Source organism: Varroa destructor, unplaced genomic scaffold (genome assembly GCF_002443255.2).
Source record: "Varroa destructor unplaced genomic scaffold, Vdes_3.0 BEIS01000003.1, whole genome shotgun sequence".
Lineage (NCBI taxonomy): Eukaryota > Metazoa > Arthropoda > Arachnida > Mesostigmata > Varroidae > Varroa > Varroa destructor.
The window spans coordinates 17,468,698-17,485,900 of NW_019211456.1; the positions used below are offsets into that span (position 1 = coordinate 17,468,698).

Below are 17,203 nucleotides of genomic sequence, written 5' to 3' on the forward strand. Positions count from 1 at the left end.
AATTATGAACAGACTGGGATTAATTTCCATTTGATCTGCTGGAATCATACAGATGCTTTTTTGTCGCTTGCGCTCCTATCATACCGTAGCAGCTGCTGACGCGGCGACAAAAACAACGAAATCTTCATGATACTACGGGATCTTGGGCAAGGTGAAGTAGCCAGTGCCAGTGCTAGTGCTGTCAATTACAAACTATGATATTACTGCTTGCTGTAGGATTTTCGAAGAGACATGGTGATGGAAAGAGGGGAAGCAGTTAATAGAGGTTAGCAGACCGATAGATGGATGGATGGGTAGACCCATTTTGTGCCATAAAGGTATATATATTTCCGTCTGAGCCTGTCCTGGTTATACAGCTTTACAGAAATTCACGCGTTTTTGTTACCAGTTTTAATTGAAAGAAAAAATCGGCAGACCTGTACACGGCAGTAAACGCTATTATCGTACTTAGATAGCGCTGGAAACTGTTTGGGCTTATCATGACGTATGTGTCGATGTATAGAGCCTGATTATTATGTCTCTCTATGTCTGTGTTCGTGTATAATATTTTGTTCATATAGATTTTTGTTTATTCTCTCGAGAGCAATTAAAACTTGGAAGAGCCTTTTTGAATGTCTTGATTTGCCTATCTCGTTTCTTAAAGCTGTGTGTGCAAACGAGGGCAGCATGCAGTCAAAGTATACAGGGTACTGCATCTTTGGATTGAACTGAACTGTTAATAAGCCGGCTCGAGCCGATCGACTATTGATTACGTTTAGCCTTATTTTGAAGAGTGGAACTCGAGACATGCGCCAAATGTTAACCTATTTTCTAATAGCTAATAGCGATAATAATATTTGTTTGTAATAGTGTTATATCGGTTGTTTAAGGGCGTATTTTCGGCACCTGTGAACGAGTATCAAGGCGCTTTTCTCAGCGCTAAGCTAAAGAGCCTAGATAGAGGCGTGGTTATGTGTGACAGAGCTTCTGCGAAACGCTAAGGATCATCAGTACAACGAAAGCTTACCGTGGAGGTATCAGCCATAACAAGCTACTACGCGGTAGGTCCACCGCGCCTTTTTTTCTATGGGCACCCAAAGAGCTTCTTTGAGTGCCTTCATTCACAAATTCCCTCTACATGCATTCAGTGTGACCCTTCCAAGCTCGTTTGTCCGACAGCAGGAGCCCCGCTTCCTACTCTGAAGATTCCTCCCAAAGGCACCGCCACCGCCTCTTGCGGTTCGATAATGATGTGGCATTGTAGCATTCTCATTAGAAGACGCAAGAAAGACACCCCGTTCCAAGCTGCACCTGGAAGGTTCAATGTCGATATTCTTCCGCTTTTGCACATGATCGTAATCATAGAGCTCCAGGAATCGACCAACAAATTTACGACGACTGCTGCTTGTTCTCTGCTGTCTTATAGGCCGATTTTACTTTGCTCGATTTACGTTAGCGGCAACGCGCTCACTGTAAGGACAATTCTATACGAAACGAAAGGCAGAATAGTTTGTAGCCGTTACTAACTACTAGGTAACAGAATAATGTATAGCAACGAAGCTATACTGTTACTAGAACAAAGCAACTATATATCCAGAGAAAGCTAGGTTATCTCAGCTTGGCCCGTAAACACTTTGTACTTTATTCAATATAAAATAATCGCTTGCGTCATTCCTTCAGCCAATCGCAGTTAATTCGTAAATGTTAACGGAGCTTGCTTACGTGTACGACAAACGAAGCCTGCGATGAGTGATACTTAACGCGGCGTCCATTGATCTTTTATTATGCATATTCTATCTTTTTCTATCATACAATTTTGGACACCGTTCATCACCTTTGTTTGCTGTGCTTGTGTAGTTCTCATCTGTACTGTTCCGGTATTTATCAGAGGAGAAGAAAAATGGGCCATAATATTTTGTTTCCGTCTCTGCTAGCCGTGACTCCCCAAATATTTTCTCGGCACTGACTGAAAAAACATCCACTGGCTCCAGGTAACTTTCAACTCGGACGGAATGGGCCGACACCTACAGTTCGAATTAACTTGTCCCAGTCGAGTAATACCACGAGTCGATTGAAAGGTGTGTTTATACCACCTGTGAATGACAAGCCTCATATTGAACATTATTATTATTGCATGTCATATTCATCGATAGATACTCAGAGTGATCACAAAGGAAGCAACAACTCAGCTTGTCTTGTCTTCACAAGCATTCACATTTGATGAAGCACTTTTACTTCTTTTGGAACTTACGAAACTCGTTTTTTTGGGAGGGCAACACTTCGACGAAAGTATAGGACAGAATATAGCATTTCTGACATAAATACTTTTAAGTAAATAACCATTATGATGAGGTTTCTGTTAGTCTGGCTAAGCACGAAAATTCTAATAACTGACGCACCAGCCTGAAATAGCAGCGTCGATTATCTATCCCGTTCAGGAGCTTGTCCTTGTTTCCGTCAGTCTTTGTTTTTCCGATGACGTAACGCTTCGAGATAAATTTATCGACATGATTAATATCTAATCAGGTTGTTGGACAGAAGTCAGTCGTCACAGAGAAGTGGCCTTACGTTGGGGGGAACGAATGAAATAATTATGTGGACGTCTTTAGTGCTGTGTCGGATACGATGAAGGAACGATAGTCTGCGTCGCAGGTAATATTTACCACATCCGCAAGCTACTCCGCAGGAATATGCCAATGCAGTAGGCTTAAGTCTCACTCCACAGTGGCCTGCGAGTGGCATTTTGAACGAGACGTGTTCAACAAGCAGCACCCGTTGTCATTCCTCGGCGAAGTTAAGGGAACTACTACTGTCCTGATAAGTGGTCCGCTATTTACAGTGTCCCGACAAGGTTAAGATGGTCCTTGTCCTAATACGAAGCATTCGACCTGCAAGATGGATATTTACTAGCTATTTTTGTTGTAACAGTTTACTTACTTGATTGACCGATCATCTGATATTGTCTGATGTTTATAGGGAAGATGATCTATAAACTAGACGCTGGTGTGTTTGTGGTTTCATTATAGAGAAAACTTTTATGGTAGGTTCTAAAAAATTTTACTTTATAAAAGGTGAAGTAAAACTGAAAGGTTCATCTCGGCTCGAGAAGCTATAAATTTCAATTTTGACTTCGGTTGTTTTCATTTTTTCCGTGACGAATATTCGAAAGAAATTATACGCAGCAGGTACTATCATCGGCCTACTCTTTGGCCACGTTTTGAGAAAATTGTTTGTATTTTTGTATACGAAAGATAATGAAATGGTAAAGAACAAATGGAGTAGCTTGAAGAGTGGACAGTTTTAACTTTCTTTAAATCGGAAAAACGAAATTCGGATGCCTGGTCTATCATAGTTACAAGTTGAAGGGGTCACAAAATTTTCTAGATTACAAATCGCTTATACGATAGCGTACGGCCAAACCAGACCTACTGTCCACCTCGTGGGCCGTATCCCTTGGATCGTATCATTCATTATAGCATTGTCACCTCAAGAAGCCCTAGTTTTGATCCGCCTGTACGTTTTTCAAGAGACTGTCTACGCGGTTTATAAAGTTGGCTATTTTCCACTTTTGACAAGTAGAAACACAGTGTTGGGTAATAAGACAATTATAAAGTATGTAGGTCACATCGCTGGTTACGTTATAAATATTGAATTCTCACAATGCAGTTCAACGGTTGCCAGGACACGGTAACACAAACGTTGTATGTCAATCTGTGGGTCGTTTTCTCTAGATATCGATAATCGCATGTCGACCACCTCTCATAAGCTTCTATTAAACGTTTAGAATAAAAAGAATCAGCACCAAAACCGTTTCGAGTTGTTTTTGTATCTGAACATGGAACATTTCATAGATTTACCTCCTTTGTTCGTACTAAGATTTGTTCACTGGCAATACCGTGTGTCATTATCATCATATCGCCGTAATCGGCCGATGCGCAGTTTGTGAAGCCTCGAAGTTGGGAGCAACATGCGACTCAACGGGTGAAGTTGTATTATAGTTCGATAGTTGGCTGCTCGTATGCACAATATTGTATATAATATTTCGCAAGTTATTCATATATCTATCGATCATAGGAATCTGTTACAGTGACACCGTCATTTCAATATGCGATTCTTCATTGATCTGCCGCTGGCGACCATTCCGAGAAGAGCGACATGGCCTTTGACTGGCGTGAAGAGCCTCAACAATAGGTACCGGGTCGGACAGCGGACGCTCTGCTCTGCCATACGTCATACGCGTATTTGGTCAGCGTCCAGTGATTCGTCTACGAATCTAGAAGTAGCAAAAAGTCGTGACGCGTCACCATTATTGCTAAGCGTCAACAATAATATTGCTACAAAAAGATGCTGTTCAAGTGTCGAGAGAATGGAAGTTCCGTTATCGTTACCTTTGTTACTGCTTCAATCTCGCTCTGACGTTAATAACGTCTTCAGTGTTGCGCACCGTACCTGAAAATAGCAGTGAATGCTAAACGCGTGAAGCTCGATAGCCAAGATTATCTATTGCAGATGAAGATCATAGTAATCAGCTGAGTCTAGTTAGTGTGCGCTATTTGCTAAAATCGAATATTCTATTATAATAAAAAATCTATTACATCTTATCTACGAAATGAATTCTGTACGTTCGAAGAGAAGTGTTCCAGCGGAATAAGTAAAAAAGTTGATATTATCGTGTGTGAACCGATGAGCCTCGTTAAATGTATAGTACCTAGATTCGGAGAAACTATGATGTACGCCAGATTTAGAGACAGGAAACTGGCAGTTTAAAATACAAACATAAAAGTGACACAAATATTGTGTTAGGAAGAACATCATACCTTACGTAACATCTCTATGTTTACGTATTTGCCTGCTAGAGCGGCAAAGAGCTAGGGATTGAGGGAAATTCGGTAACAGTAATTCGTCTGCATAAATAGTCCTGGAATTCTAGGAAAGGCTCGTTTCTACGAGTACACTCGCGTGATTCTCCTATAAACTGCCACGAGACCCCTGGAGAACCTTGATATTCTCTGTTCTCTATGGATACAATGGTATCCAATGAAACGACAACTTTTTCGAGTTCTAAATGGGGTGTGTACTACCTTTTCGATGTAGGCGACCCGTAATATGGTCCTAAATACACTGGTCTGCTATGCGGGTGGCCTCTCGCCAATGTGGGAACAAATAGATAGAAACGGGCTGCTCGATGGCGCGAGTGCGGCGTCAAAACTGCTCAGAATTGAACTGTGCGGAGGTCTTCTCATCCAGAGTTGTATTGTTGGGATTCACATACACGGTATACGCTGTGGTTTATCGAATTAGTGGCACAGTCGCAGATAATAGAAAGATTGCCTATAAGACCGTTAGAACAAGGGGCATTGATCCACTAAGGTGCCTATGAGGTTGATAAATAGCCAGATAGGCTGTATAGAGGAACAGATTGTTTGAAAAGACGTTTGAACTAACCGACATTGAGGCTGTTCAACTAAGCAATCCCGTGTTACTTGTAATCTACTGGGCCACAGAAAATAGGACATCAACAGACAGCGTTCTGCGCCGAGGAGAAATGACGGGACCAAAATTACAGCAGGTTTGTTCAAAACAACAAAAACTATCACTCAGTATCCTAGTATAAAACATGTACCAGGACACTCTACACTTCGTTACATGATCGTAAGTATAAATATAATATTAATTCATGCAAAAAATTGATATCGAGTTAGAAGACGCACGAAAGAAGCATGTCGAAGTCGTTAGGTGCACTTTCAATAGATACTAGCTTGAACAGGAACCCGGCCTATATCTTGCATGTTCTTTTTTGTTCCACTGTCAGCCAAGGCGGGTACAGTCAATGCAATTACTTGTTAAACTGGCTATGTTTTAGAAGATAAAGGCTGTGAAACAAAAAACGCTTCAACACAAAGTGATGCTCAGCCATGTTCAACCCGTTTTCATATATCTACACCATATTTCCTTAACGGAAGCCTAAACTATGCATGATATTTTCTTGCCGCCCATGTATTATTTCATTACGCACTTCTTTATTTTAATGCCCCTTTCATCTTCTTCGTTTTTGTGCGCCATCGCTTTTCATATGCTAACCCTGTGTTCTGCCTGATATGTGCACTCACTTGTGTCTAGACTGTATGCCACAGTAATAGGTTTAGCGAGGTCTATTTGATTTGCTCGACTCCATTGGAAGCTTTCGACAACATCGGAAACAACGAAGGGATGGTCGAAAGAGGATTTAGCCGAGAACGCGACCGTCTGTGTCGTCAAAAGGCCTGCCCTACTCTGTCCACACTAGCCGGAAGCCTCTGGCGTAAAGGCTGCTGACTGGCAGTTTTAGCGCTATGCGGTTATTTCGTCAAAGTAGGTAACCAGGTTCTTGCCTGGTCCGGCGAGATAGATGACGAGTTAGGTCGATCGCACAAACGATACCTGCTGGTTATACGCTACTTCTCTCCATATTAGTGTTGGCTGGATGGCTGTATCGCATCCTGTATAGTAAATTTGGCCTGACGAGACTCGTTGATCAAAGAGGGAGTCGAGAAGCATCAGCAGGAAATTATTTCTAGGATAAAAAGCTTTGCCGAAATTGTAGTTCATGACAGACAATTAGCTATGACGGAAACAGTCGGTTTCCGTAAACTCCTCACCATGTAAATGACATCCACCTAATTCACAACAAGGCCGATTTGACCCTGTGCTCAGAGCGGCCTCTGTGCTTTCCATACAACCACTGGATAGTGCCTAGCAAAATCGTTCTGGTCTTGTACACTCAATCGGACGTCGAGAAGGTAGAAACAGAATAAAATGAGCGTTACTTGGACAACCCGCTAGGTCACAACCTAATCAAATTGACAAACGACCATGAACTCGTGTGGTAATATCGGCGAAACTGGAGTTATAGCAGACGCTGAGTGCATGTACATCATGCACACTTTCACAAATGAAATACGCCTTTCATAACAATGTATACACTGAACAGTCGAGATGGAAAATACAGCTATAAAACTCATATAAACGATCGATGAGTAAACTGTATTTTAGGAATTAGATGCAGCATACACGTGCAACTTAGGTTCGTTTCACCTCTGGCTTCATTAAAAACATTATATAGCTTATAATACATTCAAGTGTAACATATAACCGACCATCAACCTTTCTTCATCATTTTTTCCAGCTTGAGATGCCGATTCCCCTATCATATTCACATATCCAATAGGCTACATACATTTACATCAACGACTGTTTGTGCTTCACTCGAGCTGGTCGTACGTTTCAGCACCTTGTCAGATTTCCTTGGACAATTATGCTCTTTTTTGGAGCAATGTATGAATAATCGGCGCGTCTCTAAAAAGCAATGGAGAACTGACTAGCTATCGGAAGAACAATACGTCGTTATTGATGCTGTAATTCTGTCAGCCTTAAATGAAAGTTGAATATGAAGGAACGATTTGGATCGACAACACCGCAAATCAGCTGACTGTGACTGCCGTTCTCGGTTGATGGTTCCCTTATTCGATTCAGAATACCCGTCTCTGACGTTGATGTGATCACCAACGAATTCGGCGACGAGTGAATTCCCTCGATTCGGAGCGTCGACCGTGAGCCATGAGCTCGATGTCACCATCGTCGTCGTGATAAGCAACAACAGACGAGAACAAGCGAAGACTTTATATGATCTGATGGTCCGGCAGGTCCATCATCTGCGGCTGCATTCGATCCGCGATACGTTAGCCTGCTATTTACTATTATAATACGAGGCGGCTCCGCGTCTTCACCCGCCTTGTGGCCACCTCTCGCCAGTCCCTTTCTCTTCTCTTTGATCATTACTGTGTATCACATAACTTGACCGCACGGGAACAACGGACAAGCATCGGCCAGCCACTCACTGGCGATGAGACAGCAGGCCGTTCAACGTCTTCAGCGGGATGTGTTCGCGGCTGTTTACAAAGGCCAGCTTTTGTATCTGTTCGCTGGTACGTCCAAGTGTCAGAAGCACTTGCGACACTGCTCTTGTCCTTTGACTAGCCATCTCTCCTTCAGCCAAATCAACCCCCCCCCCCCCCCCCCCCCCCCCAGAGATGCCGTAAGTATAGTATCGTTATAACAACAACAACGGCAACAATAGTGAAAATAATAATAACATGAGCGAAAATAGAAATACGAAAGAAAAGTATAGAAGTGTGATACGGTGAACCAGTTGACAGCGGGTACGATTTTGAGCGTTAGGTTTGTCACGTCGACAGCGAGCAGTTTACGACGGCGACGCTATACTGCCTAGAGCGCTGCACGAAGCTATCGGAAACGTTTCGTCGTGCGGTGTGCAGTGTTCGTGCCGGATCAGAACAGCACCAAGCGTCTCGACAACAGCTGAACGATTAATGGTAACAACAATAACAACAACTATAGGTCAAGTCAATGTTATAATTACCAGGTTTGCACAGTGTTACCTATATAGCCAGGTCGGCATTCTTCTTAGACAGAATCTAAGAGTGTGAGCTGGGTTGTGCCCTCTTTTGCCCACTCGACGTCAATTTCGCTGGCGGCTCCGACGCCATGTGCAGCAATAAGGTGCTTTTGCTAAGAAGGGTCGCCATGCCTTTGGGAACTGGGTATTATATCGTCGTTCGGACTGCTGATCGGCATAGTGGTTTCAGCTCGCGCGCTGATCGCGGCGACGCTGTGGCGGGACGACAACAGAAAACGTTGTATTTTTTTTAACGCGCGGCCGTTTTCTTTGAATTAGCGGTCAGCATCTCGACATTAGCAACGAGTGAGGTAACATTTCGATCTGCTCTGTCATTTTTGGTGTCTATCGCTGGTCTACGGGCCGGTTCGTCTGAGCACATGTGCCTGAATTGCGGCAACGTCTTCGAACTATCAAAGATCTGGTAAAATATGATTAAATAAAAACACAGACTATCAGGCAGTCTACAGTAAGGTGTTTTTCTTTGCTGATAACAAACGCAAACCGACGAAATATACCGAGCACCTATACCACTGCAAGTAGCGTCGCCAGCGCACAAACGCAACGCTTAATGTATGCACATTATATAAACGACATAACATTATGACTTCGAAATGTATAGAGCTCTTGCCGAGCGCTATCAATAAAACGGTAACTAGGAATTAATGGTGAACGCAGAAGCTGTTTACCTACAATTGCTAGCTGGACATAGAATATATATAGAAGATATAGCAACTTCTGTTCAAAAAAACATGTAGCGATGATATATCGTACATTCCAGGCTCATACCACACGAGGAGTAGACAAATCTAGTGCTATAGAAATGATAACGTCGCTTTTCGCGATAATTCCATTCTCTAAGGCGTTGCTCGTATTACAAAGAACCGCAATCCTTCCCCTAGTACAAGCTAGAATCAATAAAAGTGGTGCAAACACGTAGGCGTCCGAACAACAAAAGGCCCTATCAAATATATATTTCGAGTGAGGAAGATAGACGAACATTTTCTTTCTCTTGGAAAACACCGGAGGACACAATGTAACGCGATGCAACTACTATACGTGTATGCCTAGACAAAGCTTGTCTCAATTACGATTCTCCATAAACACTATGTTTGCGTGACAACAACGTAAATAGCGATACCATTATAAAGGTTTACGTTCATCTTAGCGCTGAGTACATATCGATGTGTCTCGAAATGTTTCGGGTGTTCCCGGAAAAGAATCAGATGGATCAACTCCTATAAGCGGCACTCGATGCACCTTCACTCGAACTCATTATACGCGTATGCTACAGTAAAAGTAATCGTAACACTGTCGACTTCGTAGAGGGGCTTCACCGATCGCTGGCATTCTTCTGCGGACACATGTCAAGGACGCTGGTATTATCGATTGGTTATCTCGGACCCCGACTTCAACTCCAACTAGCTCCGATTTCTCCTGTTTGCCTGGCTGTTTTTACACCTATCGTCTGCTCCGACAGCGCAGATCAAATAGCATTTTTCGCTACGCATCAAGCATGTGTTTGCTTATGTCTATGTGTATTCCTAAGCTAAATCTGTTATAACGAGAAAAATAATATGACCACAAACTAAGCAAATAGTGCGAAAATAAACCGTTGTCTTTTTTTTTGCGGACGCAAACATCGTCTCCTCCGACAAAACTTAAGTATCTGAGCCACGTACGCATAAAGACATAAGTGCTATGGGAATTTCTGATTAATCATTAACAAACTTAGTTGATGGAACGAAAAAAAAACACGTTTTTTCAACTGTGAGAGAGTATAAATAAATTGTTAAAACGTAGCATTGTTAATACACTTCGTTGCAATGATCATGACACTTTCTGATGGCGCCGTCTTGGATTTCTGTTTGAAAGTGTTTGACGTTTAACCGTGTCAAGATCCGATGCTTCCCGACAAAATAACGAATTGTTATTAGTTTAACAACAAACCTAGCATGTTAATGTGATAAAGAGATAAAGTGAATTGTCGCTCTGTTATTGAATATTAATTAATTTTATATCTCAGTAGAGGTATGTATCTCCTGTCCCTGGCCCCAAAAGTGCCTCATATATCCTTGAACAAAAAACAATGTAGATACATTAAAAATGCGAAAAATCAGCTTCTTTACCTTGCATATTATCTTAAAAAAAGAACAAAATCACAACAAAACTTCACCTGCAGTTTCGTCTCAATCCCATGTAACGCACAACCGATATAAAAGATGATAGCTACAAGCTCATAGTAGGCATCATTTAGTTTTTCTCATTATTCAAATTCACCCAAACACCTCCGCATATCTGCCACCCCTCCTCCTCCCCCCCTCCCCTCTACCGCTACCCCCGAAGCCATTACTCTTATCGCTAACCATCGTCTCGGAGTAGCCTATTAACAGCTATCATAGGGAACCTTAATACTTCTTCGGGATACAGGGACGAAGCGAAAAATGCAGCTTAAGCAATTTTTCTCATAGACACTGTGACGCTGTTATGTGGATTTTCGAAAAGAAAGGACACATTATTTCATTTGAAGTATTTGGGTAAAGCGTCATCGCTTTCGAATTTCAAACATAGGCAATAAGCTAGTCACTTACATTCTTCTAGCTGCTACTACCACCCATCGCGAATTCTCGCTGCCCCGGTCCGACCGAGATCGGATCAGTCTCATCTGAGTTAAATCTGTCACCATCACGAATTCATAGCGGGGGCGAATATTGATAACCTGTTCATATGTCTCGACTGCTTAAGCACAGGAGGTTCAGGTTGACCTATGAACTCGCAGTTTATTCTAAATAGCTGTCTCTATCACTGTTGAGAAGTGCATCTAGAGGTCGACACATTCCGATTTAGTGAAGAAATCAGATCAACAAACTTACTGAAAGGAATTAACTATATATATATAAGTATACTATGTGTCTTTGAGTCTTCAATAACTCACAATGAGATAAGAGTCCAATGAGTCTCAAAAAAACCAAAGTTAAAATGACTTCTTTCCATCTAGATCTAGCTAGACCTTTTCTGATATGTGGAAGGTAGACTACACGAAACGGTAGTTCATTTTACATCGATCGCTGTCTGAAAAAGTGTGCGTTGTCTTAAGTAATTCCAAGCTCAGCCTTAGCCGTTTCCTTACGGTCAATATTAAAAGTCTATCCAGAACGTTGCCATAACAAAATTGTGGTATCTTTTCATTGCTCTTGCAGCCACGGTACAATTTTCGGTAAGTGATCGATTAACAAGCTACGGTAAACGATTATAAAAAATCCGCATTGCGAATGCGTCGTTCTGTTACGTACGTCACCCATCGCTGCAGACGTCATAGCAGCGGCTACAAATAACATTTTACCATTGCCAAGCTTTTTTTTCCTGACAGAAGCCGCACAGGATTGCGGTCTCTTCGATGGCGGTCTCCTCTAGTAGGACGTCTCAACTGCCGTAATCTCCAGCATTAGCTCCGCTGATCATCTATAACTCACTTAAAGATACCCTGGGGAGCTGGCAGCCAATATAGAAGCAACAACGAGCCGAAAGGAGAAAGATATCAACCTATTTAGATAACTATCAGTACGGGGGTCACTTGCACGGCAGATAAAATAGCGTGATTTGGCTACTGCAGCCCTGCCATGATCGAATTGGGCACGACAGGCTGCACTATGCGATGTGTTATATACAAATCCAGGGGTACATAGAGGCACATTGAAAGATGAGTAAGTTTCCCATAGATCACGGGCGGACAAGACAGAACTTATAGACCGTCGTGCTACTGTTATATAGGTTTGCTATCCCGTAAGCTAAAACAACGATAATGGATCTTGGCTGATCGTGCTACCGGTTAAGATTCCATAGGTCTAGGTAGAAGACACATCGAAAGAAAAACTAGAGATATGTGGAAGTAGAGTCTGATGCTATTTCAAGATAGACGGTAACCAATAGACATTTCGTCAGAGGTATAATTTGAACGAGCTCATTAATTTTGAGAAAAATAGAATGCCAGCTTCGCGATTACTTATTGAAAAAAAACCCTAGAAATTCGTAATTTTATCGATATATGTTCCATAAGGTAGTCGTAGAAGGAAACGTCAGTCTCAAATTTTACAACCATCTCTGTAAATCTTTGTTGACGCTCGTTGGTAAGTGATAATTTCGAACATGCCTTATCGATTTACAAAGTAACTAAAGGTACGGCATAACGATGCCAATAAATTTTTCCACGTTGGTACGCGCAACAAATAGATTTTTTTAATCAATTGACGGCATTTGTTTTCGTACTGACGCATCACTACGCAAGGAACGACCGTTCCGACAGATCGCCCGAACGTATAGCGTACCTGAACTTCTAAGAATTTATATATCAACAATAGCAAATGTTTGTGTATCCATTCCGGTCGCGTAATTATTCCTCAGGGTACTTGTTATTTGTCTATCTTCCATCAATATAGGTAAACAAATCTGAACCGATACACACTCCTGCCTAACAAAGTACTTGCCGCCTTAAAATACTTTTAATGCCTTGCAATACTTTGCCTTAAAATTTCATCATATTCGGAGTTGTATTTCACGTATTAACTGTCTTTTCTTTTTATCGTCAAAACTCTAGGCATTTATGCGACTTTGGCTATTTATCATCAAATATAAACAACATTTTAGTGTTTACGTTTCTGATAGATGGTACAGTTGTTCTCGCGTAAAGGCCGCTACGATTAAAGCAGCTAGTCCTTGTATCCTTATCTGACCGTTTATAGTACGAAAACACTTCAGCCCCATGCACTGCATCTGCGAGAGAGAACTGCCACATCTGAGTTTATTTTTGTAGCACGAAAAACCAAATGATTACAACGACAGCCGCCAGCAAGGGATGCCCGTATACATAGGTCGACTGCATTGAATTCACCGATTCGCTGTTATGCTGGCCTTCGTGGGTGTGAAGTGTCCACTGAAGTCAGCACGCATCTACAGGCACAGCGTCTTTGTGGTCTGCATACGACAGAGCTAGCTACTCAGTTAGATAGATACATTGCGCAGATGGCGCGAAGACATTACGGACAGGGCGTACGAAATGAAGCGACGTATAGCCGTACTACGCACAACATAAACGTGACGTATAATGAAAATAAGACGAGCACTCCTGAAGTGATAATCTGCCATTTCAATTGTCCTCGACGCAGACGCTGCCCACGCATCGCGTGCCTAGAACAACAAGCCAAAAAAGTGGATGACTGTTCGCGCACGCATGCACGCACGCACGCACGCACGCACACACGCACGAATAGCGGAAAAATCAACGCTAATTTAATCGCCAGTCAGCTGCGAGCGAACTGATCGGTCCGCGTTCGAACATCGAACCTTCCGCGTTCGTCCTCTTTTTATTTTGCATTTTCTCGATCCCTCTGCGTAATGATGCTGCTACCGTAACCAAATCTCTACCAGTGGATAAAGGAGGGGCCAGAATAAAAGAACAGAAACAAGTGACATCGTATTTCAACTTTTGGAGTTCACTGCCCAAAGGGGAAACTGGTCTCCTCGTTATTGCCGCCGTACTGAACCCCCTTAATTTCTAAGGAAAGAGCGGCGATAACGACAGAAGGCCAATGGAAAGAAGGTATTTGTAAATGTGTAGATATACTGTTTAATATGTAACAGTGTTTCAACTGGTTGTCAGATAGTTCGAGTAACACAATTTGAGTTAGTCGAGATCGTTTGATTTTGTGATTTTACGTTCCAATCTTGTTTCGATGGCAACCTACTTAGTGCTGGGATACATCTATTAATAATGCACAGTGTTGTTCGTGAGTATAGGAAGTAAGGCATATAAGCAGGCATAAATTTAGTATTGCAAATGTTATACGCAGGGGTATCCCATTGAAGTTCATACCGTAAGACGCCTCAGGCGTATAATGCATGAGCAGCTTCTGGAATACCATCATGGATGGATTCAAATACGATGCCACGAATGAATACTACTTAGGCATGTTTTAGACACGCATAATTAGTTGAAAAAGTTCCAGATGGCTTCCGCAAGTCTACTTCGTTTCCTTATCTCGGCCAAAGGTTCTGTAGCTTGTAGACTATCGAAAACATTCATTAGAGGACATGCTTTTTGGTAAGGAGAGGGGTGTGTCGGTTAAGTCAGGCTGGTTCCAACTAGCTCGAAGATAAATGGCAGATGACTTGCTATCAGCAACTTGAGCCACGTTAAACTGCCTTAGGACCTCCTGACCGTCTAGAAATCGACGAAATATGATTACAGATCATGCCACCGAAAAGGACAGAAATGCCCTTTCCTTAAGAAAAGTTCCACATGCGATGTAGTTCTATAGAGGAACGCTGGAATCGCATCCGATCCAAGTCTAGATGCTCACGCAGTCATAGATCACAGAAGCGTTCTGAAAACAGAGGTGTGCAACCGGCCGGAATCTCGCTATAAGCCACAGGTCTATTGTCTTTCCTCTCTATATTTTCACATTGAGAGCTAATGTGAGAACGCCAACAGACGAATTAGTGGAAAGCGGCCTTAGACCAACGTTAGCAGTAGGGATTGCTATAGTGAAAGAGGAACGAACGCGAACGAAGGGCCCGTACTGAGTAGTAGATTGGCTGCACGAAGTCGAAGCATTTTACTGAAACAGATGGCTCCAGCGCCAAGTGCATAGACGCAGAGAACACATGTGTTATTATTATGAGATGCTCTTCCGAGATGGGTAATGCCAGCTGTTACAGTCCTGCTGTCAGCAAGAAAGCCAACTGCTCCCGAACAGTTAATCTATCAGCGCAGGACCAGGAAATCGTATGTTCCACTGATGAGTCAAAAAGCATCCCGCCTGGAACGCCAGAGAACGTCCCGGAGTGGAGAGCGATCAAACTGGACGTCAGCTCGTATGTACACGATGTATTTTGAGTAGAGGTTCTGTCACGCGCTGTTTTGATGCGCTGTGCTGCGGCGAAATAGATACAAACTACGTTAACTTGTTTATCTATTAATTGCATCCGTATTACAGATGGGCAGTATCCTTTTTTTAACCGTACGTACCTTGCTCGATCGTTCATTTAGTCGTTAAGCGATTGACACGATGTGCTAAATGTCGTACGTTTTATCTGGCCAAGGCTTGTTTCAGCGACTGCTACAATATAATAGCTAAAACTATTTATTTAAGCTGTTCTGGGTGCAACTTGGCCAAGATGGCTGCTGCTAAACAATGATAGCAATATCGAATACGTTGTGGCTCGGTAGCCTAACGATAAAGTTACGTACTTTGTAAAGTAAGGAAACACACTAATTTTTCTCATCATACGCAGAAATCTCTGACTCTAATCGTTTGTATACCAATATGCGACACTACCAGCCGCAGGACACTACCAGGCCGTTTCTACCAGAGGGCTTCACGTGCTCTGGCGAGATAATCGTTTCCGTTTTTCATTTTATAGTGAAGATAGAAATTTGCTAGGATGTAGCCTAAACTAAAGGTTTACCTTTGTAACATGATATATTTCTACAACGACATATACCCATATTACTACTATATCTCCAATGTAATACTGTCTAAATCGAGGACATGATCTTTTTCTCTTCTGCGGATGAGAACATTGAGATTGATCGCCAAATGCCGAATCTGACGATAAATCTCTCGTTCTAAGTGATGTAGCGAGATCTATAGCAATGCGCTTTCGCAGTAACGAACTAATCGGACTGTCGATCAACAGTGAATGACAGGTAATCTTCAGCCAGGAGACAGCCTTGAGAAACAGGTTAGAAAGCCCATGATTGTAGCTAACCTGAGAAATCTGTTCAATGAAACAAAGCGCTATCGGCTCAGCGTTGCCAAGGTAATACATACATTGAGTAGAAAAGGAATGGATTTGTTCGAAAAATCAATGGTAAACAAACATTAAATGTGGTGGCAAACTTCAATGTCACGCTTTTGTTTTTCTACAGTGCATGTATATCTAATCTACGTGAAATTCAAGATTCAAGTGGTAATCATCGTATTTAGGCAGTTGCTAGGGACAACGTTATACCCATAAAGCCCAGTAGGTTACGAGTCGTCTTTCAGCACAGGTCGCTACTGCAATAGTTGCTATGGTCCTAGATAGCTCTTTGATGCGCTGTTGTCGTCGTCAGTAGGCGTATAAATAGACGCCAGCTTAATGCTAAGCAGCCAGTGAACAAAGATTTAGGCATCAACGTAAGGCGTAAACCCATAGCGCAAAATGGAGCTGCGCCCTTCTGATAGGCTTATGCTGCACCTGGCTACCGTCCCATCTGGGATGGTGTTCCCTATTTATATTTAATCTTTCACTCCCCGGAGAACAGTGTCAAGGAGCGAACAATTATGATCGAGCTAGGCTCGATCAGTTCGTACTTACTACCCGCATCGGTTGCGCGGTTATGGCCGCTTTAGGGTTACGCTTTATGGAGATCGCGCCCCGTGAGATTGAATGCTGGACTGGTTTTAGTGGGTTTGTTTCGGCACAAGATAGTGTTGATCATTGGCTTAATCCAGCTTGAAGAGAGTAACACTTCTAACCTCTGTCGGTTGCAGCTAGAAGTGGCTATCAAAATACTTGGTAGAGATCAGGCCAACAATAGGTATTAAAGGCCCCATCGAAGGTTAACGTTTTAGTCAGTTATGGTATCCAGCTTTGTTACTCTTGAAAGCCAAACATCGAGAAGGTGGGTCAAGTATTGAAACTGGCCTTACTTATACGAAGCACGTGAAAGTACAAATAGAAACTCTTCACATAGTGTCTGTTAGATAAAACACTAAATTTAAGCAT

At 42.4% G+C, this 17,203-nt stretch overlaps 2 long non-coding RNA genes across 5 annotated transcripts in view; one reads left to right on the plus strand and one right to left on the minus strand.

Moving 5' to 3' along the window:
• Positions 1–1,609: 1,609 nt before the first annotated feature.
• LOC111246615 (uncharacterized) overlaps positions 1,610–17,203 on the minus strand; it is a 29,443-nt gene continuing 13,849 nt past the window's right edge. The window contains exons 1-4 of one of the 2 annotated variants that reach the window (XR_015322756.1): positions 13,086–13,513; positions 4,368–4,428; positions 2,379–4,252; positions 1,630–2,072 (exon numbers count right to left, since the gene is read on the minus strand). This is a non-coding gene — a long non-coding RNA (uncharacterized LOC111246615). Of the gene's footprint in view, positions 2,073–2,378; positions 4,253–4,367; positions 4,429–13,085; positions 13,514–17,203 lie in introns of those variants that run through there. The other variant, XR_002671735.2, reaches the window with a different exon arrangement.
• The window catches only part of LOC147756603 (uncharacterized), a 35,100-nt gene continuing 31,623 nt past the window's right edge, over positions 13,727–17,203 (plus strand). The window contains exons 1-2 of one of the 3 annotated variants that reach the window (XR_015322743.1): positions 13,783–14,030; positions 14,679–15,304. This is a non-coding gene — a long non-coding RNA (uncharacterized LOC147756603). Of the gene's footprint in view, positions 14,031–14,678; positions 15,305–17,203 lie in introns of all 3 variants that reach the window. The other 2 variants (XR_015322749.1, XR_015322748.1) reach the window with 2 other exon arrangements.